Here is an 11,599-nt window from a genome sequence, read left to right as displayed (position 1 = left end):
TTTACTCTTTATCATACTAACCTATCTCACGAAATTCTGCTAAGTTTTGTGTGATTGAAGTTTTCAAGCTTTGGGTGAGATATCGACATGAGGAGAATGAGGAGTGGAAAGACCCTAATCTTGGGGATGCCCAAGGAACCCCAAGGTAATATTAAAGTAAGACTCAAGTGCCTAAGCTTGGGTATGCCCCGGAAGGCATCCCCTCTTTTGTCTTCAAAATTATCGGTATACCTTACTCGGAGCTATATTTTTATTCGTCACATGATATGTGTTTTGCTTGGAGCATATTTTCAATTTTACTTGTTGTTGGAATAAAATCATTGGATCTGAAATCTTGAATGAAAAAAAGGAACCCTCCCATGGCTAGTTAATTATTTGACTACTCAGTGTCCTTCACTTATATCTTTTTGGAGTAGTTTGTCATTTACTCATGTGCTTCACATATATCCTATGAGTAAAAGGTTGAATGAATTGAGTATCATAAATCTGAATTTATATATGTTTCATATGCTTATACCTTGGGGAGTAGTGACTTCACACAAAATAAGTATAGGTAGTAAACTTATTGAAAATTAGCAAACGTAGAATTGGTCACTTGAACAATTCATGAAAGAATATTGAAGGAAGAGAGATTTCACATATAAATATACTATATTGGACATCTTTTGTAATTGTGATCACTCATTAAAATATGACATGCTAAAAGTTTGATGTCGGACAAGGAAGACAACGTAATGGGTTATGTTTTCTTATATCCGAAATAAAGTATATTGTCTTGGATCATCCAACATGTTGAGCTTGCTTTTCTGCTAGCCAAATTATTTGCACCAAGTAGAGATACTACTTGTGATTCCAAACATTCCTAAAACCACTTTTGCCATGAGAGTCCACCATACCTACCTATGGATTGAGTAAGATCCTTCAAGTAAGTTGTCATCGGTGCATGCAATAAAAATTGCCCTGTAAATATGTATGATCTATTTAATGTGGAGAAAATAAGCTTTATACGATCTTGTGATGTGGAAGAAATAAAAATTACGGACTGCATAATAAAGGTCCATATCACAAGTGGCAATATAAAGTGACGTTCTTTTGCATTAAGATTTTGTGCATCCAACCATAAAAGCGCATGACAACCTCTGCTTCCCTCTGCGAAGGGCCTATCTTTTACTTTTATCTTCTACCTTATGCAAGAGTCATGGTGATCTTCACCTTTCCTTTTTACATTTTATCCTTTAGCAAGCACATTGTGTTGGAAAGATCCTGATATATATATATATATATATATATATATATATATATATATATCCATTTGGATGTAAGTTATCATGAACTATTATTGTTGACATTACCCTTGAGGTAAAAGTTGGGAGGCGAATCTATAAGCCCCTATCTTTCTCTGTGTCCGATTAAAACTTTGAACCCATAAATATCACGTGAGTGTTAGAAATTGTGAAAGATTAAATGATAGTTGAGTATGTGGAGTTTGCTAAATCAAAGCTCTGACATAGACCCTTCCTAAAAATAAGATGAATTGCAATTGTTTGATGACTGAGAATATAGTTTGTTAGTTTCAAGAAAGTTTATGATCTATACTTTAACATGTGAATAGCTTGTTACTTGCTCATGAAAAGTTTTATGAAGATGAGCTACTGATATGATATATAATGATGCTAGAAAAAGTGAGTGGAACTATCATTGATCAAACTTGTGCACTTGCTAGCATTCACACTTCATAAATTATTTCTTTTATCATTTACCTACTCGAGGACGAGCAGGAATTAAGCTTGGAGATGCTGATACGTCTCCAACGTATCTATAATTTATGAAGTATTCATGCCATGCTTACAATATTTTTATATGATTTGATTAGAACTAACCCGGACTGGCGCTGTTTTCAGCAGAACTACCGTGGTATTGTTTTTGTGCAGAAATAAAAGTTCTCGGAATGCGATGAAAATCAACGGAGAGCTCGACCGACGACGAAAGCTCCTCCTTGAGCGACATCGACGAGGAGGACAATATCGGCGAGACGACGACGTTGAGTGGGAGGAAGACGACTCTGACTCTGGTTGAGTGCCGGACGCACCGTCACCATCAGTAGGGGCCGGCGGCACCACCATTTGTACCCAGGCCTTCTCCCCGGCAAGGCGATTTGCCGGGGTGTTGGGTGTGGATGCCTCTGCCTCCTCCAGTAGTCTTCCAGCTGGACCCCGGCAGGCTTCCCCGTGGACTCCGGCTTTGTCTTCCCTGTCGGTGTCCATGCTGCCGTGTCCTGCTAGCCCTGGTGGCGGTTACCAGGGCATCGCCTAGCCGCTCACTCTGTCCCTCGCCTTCGTCCGTGCACTCCTGATCTTGTCAGGCTACGTCCCTGATACGTCTCCAACGTATCTATAATTTTTGATTGTTCCATGCTATTATATTATCTGTTTTGGATGTTTTATATGCATCAATATGCTATTTTATATTATTTTTGGGACTAACCTATTAACCTAGAGCCAGTGCCAGTTTCTGTTTTTTCCTTGTTTTTTGAGTTTCGCAGAAAAGGAATACCAAACGGAGTCCAAACAGAATGAAGCCTTCGCGGTGATTTTTCTTGGACGAAAAGACACCTGATGGACTTGGACTCCAAGTCAGAAGAGTTTGGAGTAGACGACAAGCCACAGGGGCGCACCCAAGGGAGGGGGGCACCCCATGCCCTGTGGCCTACTCCAACACCTCCTGACCTAATTCTTCGTTCTATATATTCACATATATTCCCAAACCTCCAGAAGCATCCACAAAAACACTTTTCCACCGCCGCAACCTTCTATACCCATGAGATCCCATCTAGGACCTTTTTCGGCACCCTACCGGAGGGGGATTCAATCACGGAGGGCTTCTACATCAACTCTATTGCCCTTCTGATGAAGCGTGAGTAGTTTACCTCAGACTTATGGGTCCATAGCTAGTAACTAGATGGTGTAACATCCCAATTGTCAATTTGGATGTTAATCATTAGGTCATCATATGCATCCATGCTCTTTGCATTTTAGTTTGATTTTATTTGAACATTTTGATCCTAAAAGACCTTAAGCAACTCAAGGACCATTTGAGAGAGTTGGAGGTTTTTATAAAAAATCCATTTTTGATTTTTTCAAAATTGGTAAATTTGGATCAAAGTGAATTTTTATTTGAAATTATTTTTCCAAAATTATTTCCTAATATAAATATCGAGAGAAAATAATATGACTTCTTCAAAACAGAGGAAATAATGGAAATTTAATTTTAAATAAAAATAAATATATTTTATTGGATTCTTATTTGAGTTTTTATTTAATTAAATTAGGGAAAAATTGCATTTTAGCCCAGAAAAATGTTCATGTTGTCCTAAATATTAGGAGAGGACCGCGAAAATTATTTCTGGAAATTTTAGAATTTTTATTTATTTTATTTTTAGAATTCTCCGTTTGGCGAAAATTATTTAAAAAAAAGCTCCTAGGCCGGCCCAGCCGAGCTGGGCCTTGGCCCAGTAGACCGCCACTGCCTCCCTCGCGCCGTGCCGCCGTGCAGCCGCCGGACTCCGCCTCCACCGCCGTGCCCCCTCCTCCAAGCCGGCACCCCCTTCTTTAAAAGCCGCAGCCCCTCCCTTTCTCGCCCTAGCCCGCCGCACCCCGCCTCCCGCCGCCCGCACCACTCGCAGCCCGCCACCGCACCGCCGCCCCGCCACTCATCGCTGTCGACGCCGCCAGCCACCGCCGACGCCACCAGCCACCGCCGCCGCCGACGCCGCCGACGCCACTGCCACCACTCGCCACCGGTTTCTTTTGCCGAACCGGTAAAAACCGTAAAAACCACCCGGTTTTTAATAAGTTTGGTTTATTTTTATAGATCGGTTTTTATTTTAGGGTTCGCTAATTAGTGAACGTTCACCCGTTAGTTTCTTATAAGAACGATTTCGTTCGTTTAGTTCTGATAGCGAACGTTCGTTCCATCGATTTTTTCCTTTTTCAGTTTATTTTTCATCCAGGGACCTATCCGTAATTACTTTTATCACACATTAGTCCATGATCTTCAAACCTTCGCTACTTTTTGCTCGCTTGTCCAAATCTAGTGAAACCAACGCCAAAATCTTTGTCTTGTTCCCCTCTATCCAGTTAATCAACTTGAACATGATTTTGGAAATTTAAAATTTGGTTTCAAGCAGATTTGAATTTGAACCTCTTTTGATCGTTGTTTGAGTTTCATATCTCCGATTATTGTTTCTTTTTGCAAATCGAAGCTCTTCTCTTGAACTTTCTGTTCAGATCTTTTCTTTTGGGTTTTACCTTTGCATCTTATGCTTGAGTGCTTCTGTATGCTATTGTTTGTTCATGATATAGTTTTCGGAGTGCAAGGCTTGCTACTACGAATCACTAGGGTTTTCCGATTGTCAGCAAGTCAAGTAACACTTTGATCATATCCCTTTATTACCTAGTTTTTATGCATTTAGTTTCAACCCTCAAACATTGCATAAGCAGGATTGATAACATGTGGGTATTTGGGAAGTAGTTGATGAGGTAGGAACCTATTGCCTTTTATTCAAACCCTGGGTGTTACTACGTTATGCTTACACTGGCATGCTATGCTCGTAGACGTGGTTTGGTTTTGAGAGAATTCATGAAAGTTGTGAGATTTATTGTTAACTATGGTTTAACTTAAGGTGGATACTTAAATACACATCTGGGTGGATTGGTTGTGGGCACCTGGGGAATCCGGTGTTGTCCAAGGAGATCCCGGGGAATCTGTGTGATCATCCTATGGGTTTCCACCAAGGCTCAAAGGGATCATAATGTTATTCATGCTGGAAACTTCCGTGTGCAGACACAAGCCATTATGGGCTCTAGCATAGTTGAGTATGTTGTGTGACCTCTTTTAGTGGTAGACTAGCAAATGTAGGGGATGTAGGTGGTGCGGTCTACCCGTCGTAAAGAGTTAATGCTTCTAAAAGACTGTGTCTCGGTCATCCATTTCTCAAACATCATGTAGTGCGAGAAATTCAACAGAGGAGATCGAGTCATGTGGGGAAAAGTGCGCAAACCTCTGCAAAGTGTACAAACTAATCATGGTTAGCCGTGTCCCCAGATGTGGACATCTTGAGTATCTGGTACTTGAATTATTATGTTTACCTCATCACTCTACTTAATTAATTTGTCGGGTTATTAAACTTTTAATTTGGGATTGAGTTTTGGTTGCCTTCTCAATGTTTTCAACAAACTTTGTAGTTAAATAAAATATATTCCTTTGTTGTAGGAAAAATTAGCTTTATGCAAACGATAACCATAGAGCCTCCACAAGCCATATATGCATGTAGTGATAGCTGTTATTTGTCCATTGCTCTATAGTGTTATCTTGCCAGCATATTCCATGTGCTGACCTATACAGGCTGCAACATATTATGTTGTAGGATTTTTAGACGAAGAGTAAGGTGTGCTAGGTTGTTGTCATGCCCTCAGTTTTGCCGTGGAGTTGGATGGACTCTTCTACCTTCGAAGCTTCCGCTATTATCTTATTTAGATGGCCTTCAGCCATATTATTGTAATAAGTTCTCTTTTGAGACATTCGATGTAATAAGTGTGTGATTGAACTCTGTTATAAATCCTGAAGTATTGTGTGTGTCAGCAATACCGATCCAGGGATGACACTTAAGCACAGAGACTTGACCGTGTGAGGTCAGGTCGCTAGAAGATGGTATCAGAGCACACGCTGACTATAGGACACGACCACTAGGACAAACCACATGATACTCTTCTCTACTCATTTCCGACTCTTCTCCATTTTCTACTCTGTAGATGGCAGACCCAAGGAACAAGTTCGCTCAACCGGATGACGACACCCCTTTTGGACGACACTGGAAGGAATTCACTAGGTACCTGAGCATCGAAATACCAAGTTTCACTGGGACCTACACCGCCACTTTTCCAGAAGAGGAGCACTGGATGATTCGAGTTCATGTTCCAGGAAGGACGTTCGCACCAGTTACTGAGCACATAGAGTTTTCCTTTGTTGCACCAACCTGGAGTGTAGGAAAGAGCATGGCCACCCATATCGCCATCGGATGCATTGGCGAGGTATATAATAAGGAGCTTAAGGACACCATCTACCAGATATGTGGACGCCGAGATGAGCAATGGGAGATGATTTGCACCAGGAAGGATAGATCCATTGCAGCCTACATCCAGGAGTTAAATCAGCACATTCGTCATCAGGAAAACCAGATGTGCGCCAACATGATAGACATGAAGAAGGTGAGGACCCGGAACATGGAGCTGGAAGAGGAACTCAAGTCTACACGCGATGGATATGAAGAAGAAATTGCAGTACTACTAGAGAAGAATGAAGACCTGAAGAAGAAGCTAGGGATATTCATGGGAGATCCCGAACCTGAGGAGGACAACCATCCTAAAGACTACATCATAATCGACGACACCGACTCTGACTCTGACCCCGACAATGATCATAATTATGAAGACGAAGCTGGAGCAGATATCATGGAGTCTTCCATAGATCAAAATTTCTAGTCGACCACCATATTATCAGTAGTATTCTCCCATGTATATAGTAATAGTCCGAGCTTTTGTAATGGTAGCTTAGATCGATTGTATGACCTTGTTTGAATTGAGTGGTGTGAAATGAATGTGTTTGTCTCATGTGCATATGGGTAGTGAATTTCTCTTTAGACCTCATTCTATTCTATTCTCACCCCTCTAAAACCTATCAGATGCCTCCGAGACGTGACCTCGGATTTGTCTTCCCACCGGGGCTCACTGAGTTGATCCAACAACAGAATGCCTTGATGCAGTTGCTAGTACAAAAAACCAAGGCAACAACAACAACAACAACAACCCGCCACCACCACTAGTTGACGCCTTAGCCCGTTTTCTAAGGTTGAATCCGCCGGTGTTCTCTAGTAGCACCGAGTCGATTGTAGCTGATGACCGGCTCAGCAGGATTGGTAGGGAGCTGACCACTGCAGGTTGCATAGAATGCTGAGAAGGTGCACTTTGCCCCACACCAACTGGATGGACCCGTAGCCTCATGGTGGGAGAACTACACTGCCACTTTTCCCATGGCCAATGTCACTTGGGATCAATTTCAGCAAGCATTCTGCACTACACATGTCTCAGCTGGGGCTATGAGTATGAAGAAGCGTGAGTTTCGCAACTTACACCAGGGAAATCGTACTGTGGGGCAGTACGTGGATGAGTTCAGCAAGTTAGCTCGCTATGACCCAAATGATGTGGCCACAGATGCCACAAAGCAGGAGAAGTTTATGGAAGGGATGAACAATGAGTTGAGTATGCAGTTGATGGTGGCAAAATTCGCCAACTATCAGGAGCTGATAGACAAGGCTCTTATGATTGAAGGCAAGCAGCAGCAGATATAGAGCCGCAAAAGGAAGTATGGACAGGGGAAGTATAACTCTGGAGCTCAGCAGAAGCCTCGTTTTACCCCAAACTCGAGATGACATACCCATCATAACCATGGATGCCACACTCACAATGGAGGAAGTTCACATAACCACAGTGGCCCTAAGAATGGAAATGGGAATGGAGGAAACAACAATCAAAACCGTTCCAACCCAGCAACACCCGCTAAGAAGGACCTAAGTCATGTCACCTATTACAAGTGCGGGAAGACTGGACACTATGCTAATGATTGTTCTGAGTTGAAGAATGGTAACAGAAATGGAAGTTCTAGAAAGAAGCCCAATCCTTTCACCAGAGGTCAGGTGAACCACATCAATGTGAAGGAAGTTAAAGAGCAGCCCGATGCAGTTATCGGTAAGTTTTTGATTAAGTCATTTACTTCTCTCGTTCTTTTTGACACTGGTGCATCGCATTCATATATATCAAGGGGATTTGTGGACAAGTTTAAATTGCAACCTTAGCCCTTAGGACACCCATGTTAGTAAGCTCACTAGGAGCGGAGTATATGGTTAGCCGATGGTGTGGTCAGTTACCATTAACCATTGGTAGCCATGTTTTTCCCTCAGACCTAATAATTTTGGAGTCACAAGGATTGGATATAATACTTGGTATGGATTGGTTATCGAAGTATGGAGGAAACATTGACTGTGCTAGTAAGTCGATACTACTCACCACCCGTGAGGGAAAGAGGATCAAGTATGTATCTAGGCATGCGCCAAGGAGGACTCATGTAAATTAACTTTCGGGAGTTGTTCAGGAGGAAGTGCCAGTGTGAAGGATTATCCCAATGTATTCCTAGAGGAACTATCAGGCATGCCACCAGATCGAGAAATATAATTTTTGATAGAGCTGTTACCAGGCACCGGACCAATATCGAAGAGACCGTATCATATGCCTGCAAATGATCTGGAGGAAATTAAGAAGCAGCTTAAGGAGTTATTGGAGAAAGGTTATATTCGACCAAGTTCATCACCGTGGGGAACCCCAGTGCTCTTAGTTGAGAAGAAGGATGGATCTTTGAGAATGGTTGTTGATTATCATGCACTGAATGAGGTGATGATCAAGAACAAGTACCCACTACCGATGATCAACAATTTGTTTGACCAGCTACAGGGAGCCAAAGTATTCTCCAAGATTGATCTTTGATCAGGATACCACAAACCGAAGATCCAAGAACAGGATATACCCAAGACAGCTTTTACCAGAAGGTATGGGCTATATGAGTACACGGTCATGTCTTTTGGGTTGACTAACGCCCCTGCCTATTTCATGAGTATGATGAATAAGGTGTTCATGGAGTTTTTGGATAAGTTTGTGGTGGTGTTCATTGATGACATATTGGTGTACTCGAAGAATGAAGAAGAACACAAGGAACATTTGCGCTTAGTTCTTGAGAAGCTCAGGGAACATCAACTATACACCAAGTTCAGCAAATGTGAGTTTTGGTTGAAGGAAGTTGGATTTCTTGGACATGTTATATCAGGAGAAGGTATAGCAGTAGACCCTACCAAGGTTCAGTCTGTCACTAAGTGGTTGGCACCCACCTCAGTTGGAGAGATCTGCAGTTTTCTTGGACTCGCAGGATATTATAGGAGGTTCATTGAGAATTTTTCCAAGATTGCAAAGCCCATGACAGAGTTGTTGAAAAAGGACACCAAGTTCAAATGGACAAAGGAATGTGAGGCCAGTTTTCAGGAGTTGAAGAAACATTCAGTTACAGCCCCAGTGCTAATTCTTCCGGATATACGCAAGGATTTCAAGTTTATTGCGACATTTCTCGCCAAGGACTTGGAGGTGTACTTATGCAACACAAAATAGTTGTTTCATATGCCTCACGTCAGCTTTGACCTCATGAGTTGAATTATGCTACGCATGATTTGGAGTTAGCAGCCGTAGTACATGCACTCAGGACCTAGAGACATTTTCTTATTGGAAACCGTTGTGATGTATACACGGATCATAAGAGTTTGAAGTACATTTTCACATAGAAGGAGTTGAATCTCAGGCAAAGGAGATGGTTGGAGCTCATAAAGGATTATGATATGAAGTTGCATTATCATCCAGGAAAGGCCAATGTTGTAGCAGACGCTTTGAGCCGCAAGAGTTATGTAAATACTCTAGTAACCGGAGGTTTACCACAGGAGTTAAGTGAGATCCCAGAGAACTACAGATGAAGATAGTTTCGAGAGGTTTTGTTGTAGCTTTGGAAGTTCGGTCCACATTATTGGGAAAGATTTGAGAAGCCCAGAAGACTGATAAGGAGATTGATGAGATAAAGGAGAACATGAGTAAAGGAAAAGCCAAAGGTTTTCATGAGGATGAACACGAAACTTTATGGTTTGAGGATCGTATTTATGTGCCCAATGATGCGGGGATCAGGAAGTTAATACTTCAGGAAGCTCACGACTCACCATACTTGATTCACCCTGGAAACACTAAGATGTATTTGGATTTGAAGGAGCGTTTCTAGTGGACAGTTATGAAGAAGGATATTGCCGAGTATGTAGCAGTATGTGATGTATGTCAGAGAGTTAAGGCAGAATACCAGAAGCCAACAGGGTTACTACAGCCTATGCCGATACCCAAATGGAAGTGGGATAAACTTGGCATGGATTTTGTCACCGGAGTACCCAGGACCTGACCAGGTTATGACTCCATCTGGGCAGTAGTTGATTGCTTAACCAAAGTGGCTCACTTTATCCCCGTGAAAACCACCTATACAAGCGCGAAGTTGTCCAAGATATATATGACCAGGATCGTATGTCTGCATGAATTTCTGAGGACCATCGTATCAGATAGAGGAACACAATTTACCTCAAAGTTTTGGAATCACTTGCACCAGACTTTGGGTATGAGGCCAGAGTTCAGTACAACCTTTCATCTACAGACAGATGGAGAGACCGAGAGATTCAATCAGACTCCGGAGGACATGTTGAGAGCTTGTGCGCTAGACGATGGGTCTAGTTGGGATGATAATTTGCCTTACGCGGAGTTCTCTTACAACAACAATTACCAGGCTAGTTTGAAGATGGACCCTTTTGAAGCTTTGTATGGAAGGAGGTATAGGACACCGTTGATGTGGGATGAAGTTGGAGACCGTCAGTTGTTCGGACCAGATTTAATCAAGGAGTCTGAAGAGAAGGTTAAGTTGATTCGAGATAGACTGAAGGTAGCCCAGTCCAGGCAGAAAAGTTATGCCGATACTAAATGCAAGGAGGTAGCCTATGAAATCGGAGATAGAGCATATCTTCGTGTGTCACCACTTCAAGGAGTTAAATGATTTGGAGTCAAGGGAAAGTTAGCCCCAAGATTTGTAGGACCATACAGAGTTTTGGAACGTATGGGAGAAGTGGCCTACAAGTTGGAATTACCTGAAGGTTTGTCAGGAGTTCATGGTGTGTTTCATGTTTCCTAGTTGAAGAAGTGCCATGCCGAGATGGTCGATATTCCTCTGAGAGATACGGTGCCCCTGGAAGCAATTCAGTTGGAGAGTCACCTAACTTACAAGGAGAAACCCGTCAACATACTCGAGTTTACCAGCCGAGTTACACGCAACAAGGTTATCAGGTTTTGCTAAGTTCAGTGGAGCCACCATACCGAGGAAGAAGCCACCTGGGAGCGAAAATAAGACCTATGGAAAGACCACACACACCTATTTTCTAGCCAACCCGAATCTCGAGGGCGAGATTCATCTTAGGGGGGTAGGTTTGTAACATCCCAATTTTCAATTTGGATGTTAATCATTAGGTCATCATATGCATCCATGCTCTTTGCATTTTTGTTTGATTTTATTTGAACATTTTGATCCTAAAAGACTTAAGCAACTCAAGGACCATTTGAGAGAGTTGGAGTTTTTTTTTATAAAAATTCCATTTTTGAATTTTTTAAAATTGTTAAATTTGGATCAAAGTGAAATTTTATTTGAAATTATTTTTCCAAAATTATTTCCTAATATAAATATTGAGAGAAGATAATATGACTTCTTCAAAACAGAGGAAATAATGGAAATTTAATTATATATATATATATATATATTTTTTATTGGATTTTTATTTGAATTTTATTTAATTAAATTAGGGAAAAATTGCATTTTTCAAAATTGCATTTTAGCCCAGAAAAATGTTCATGTTGTCCTAAATATTAGGAGAGGA

Source organism: Triticum aestivum, chromosome 4A (genome assembly GCF_018294505.1).
Source record: "Triticum aestivum cultivar Chinese Spring chromosome 4A, IWGSC CS RefSeq v2.1, whole genome shotgun sequence".
Classification (NCBI taxonomy): domain Eukaryota; kingdom Viridiplantae; phylum Streptophyta; class Magnoliopsida; order Poales; family Poaceae; genus Triticum; species Triticum aestivum.
The sequence above is the reverse complement of the archived record's forward strand: the minus strand, read 5'-3'. Positions refer to the sequence as shown.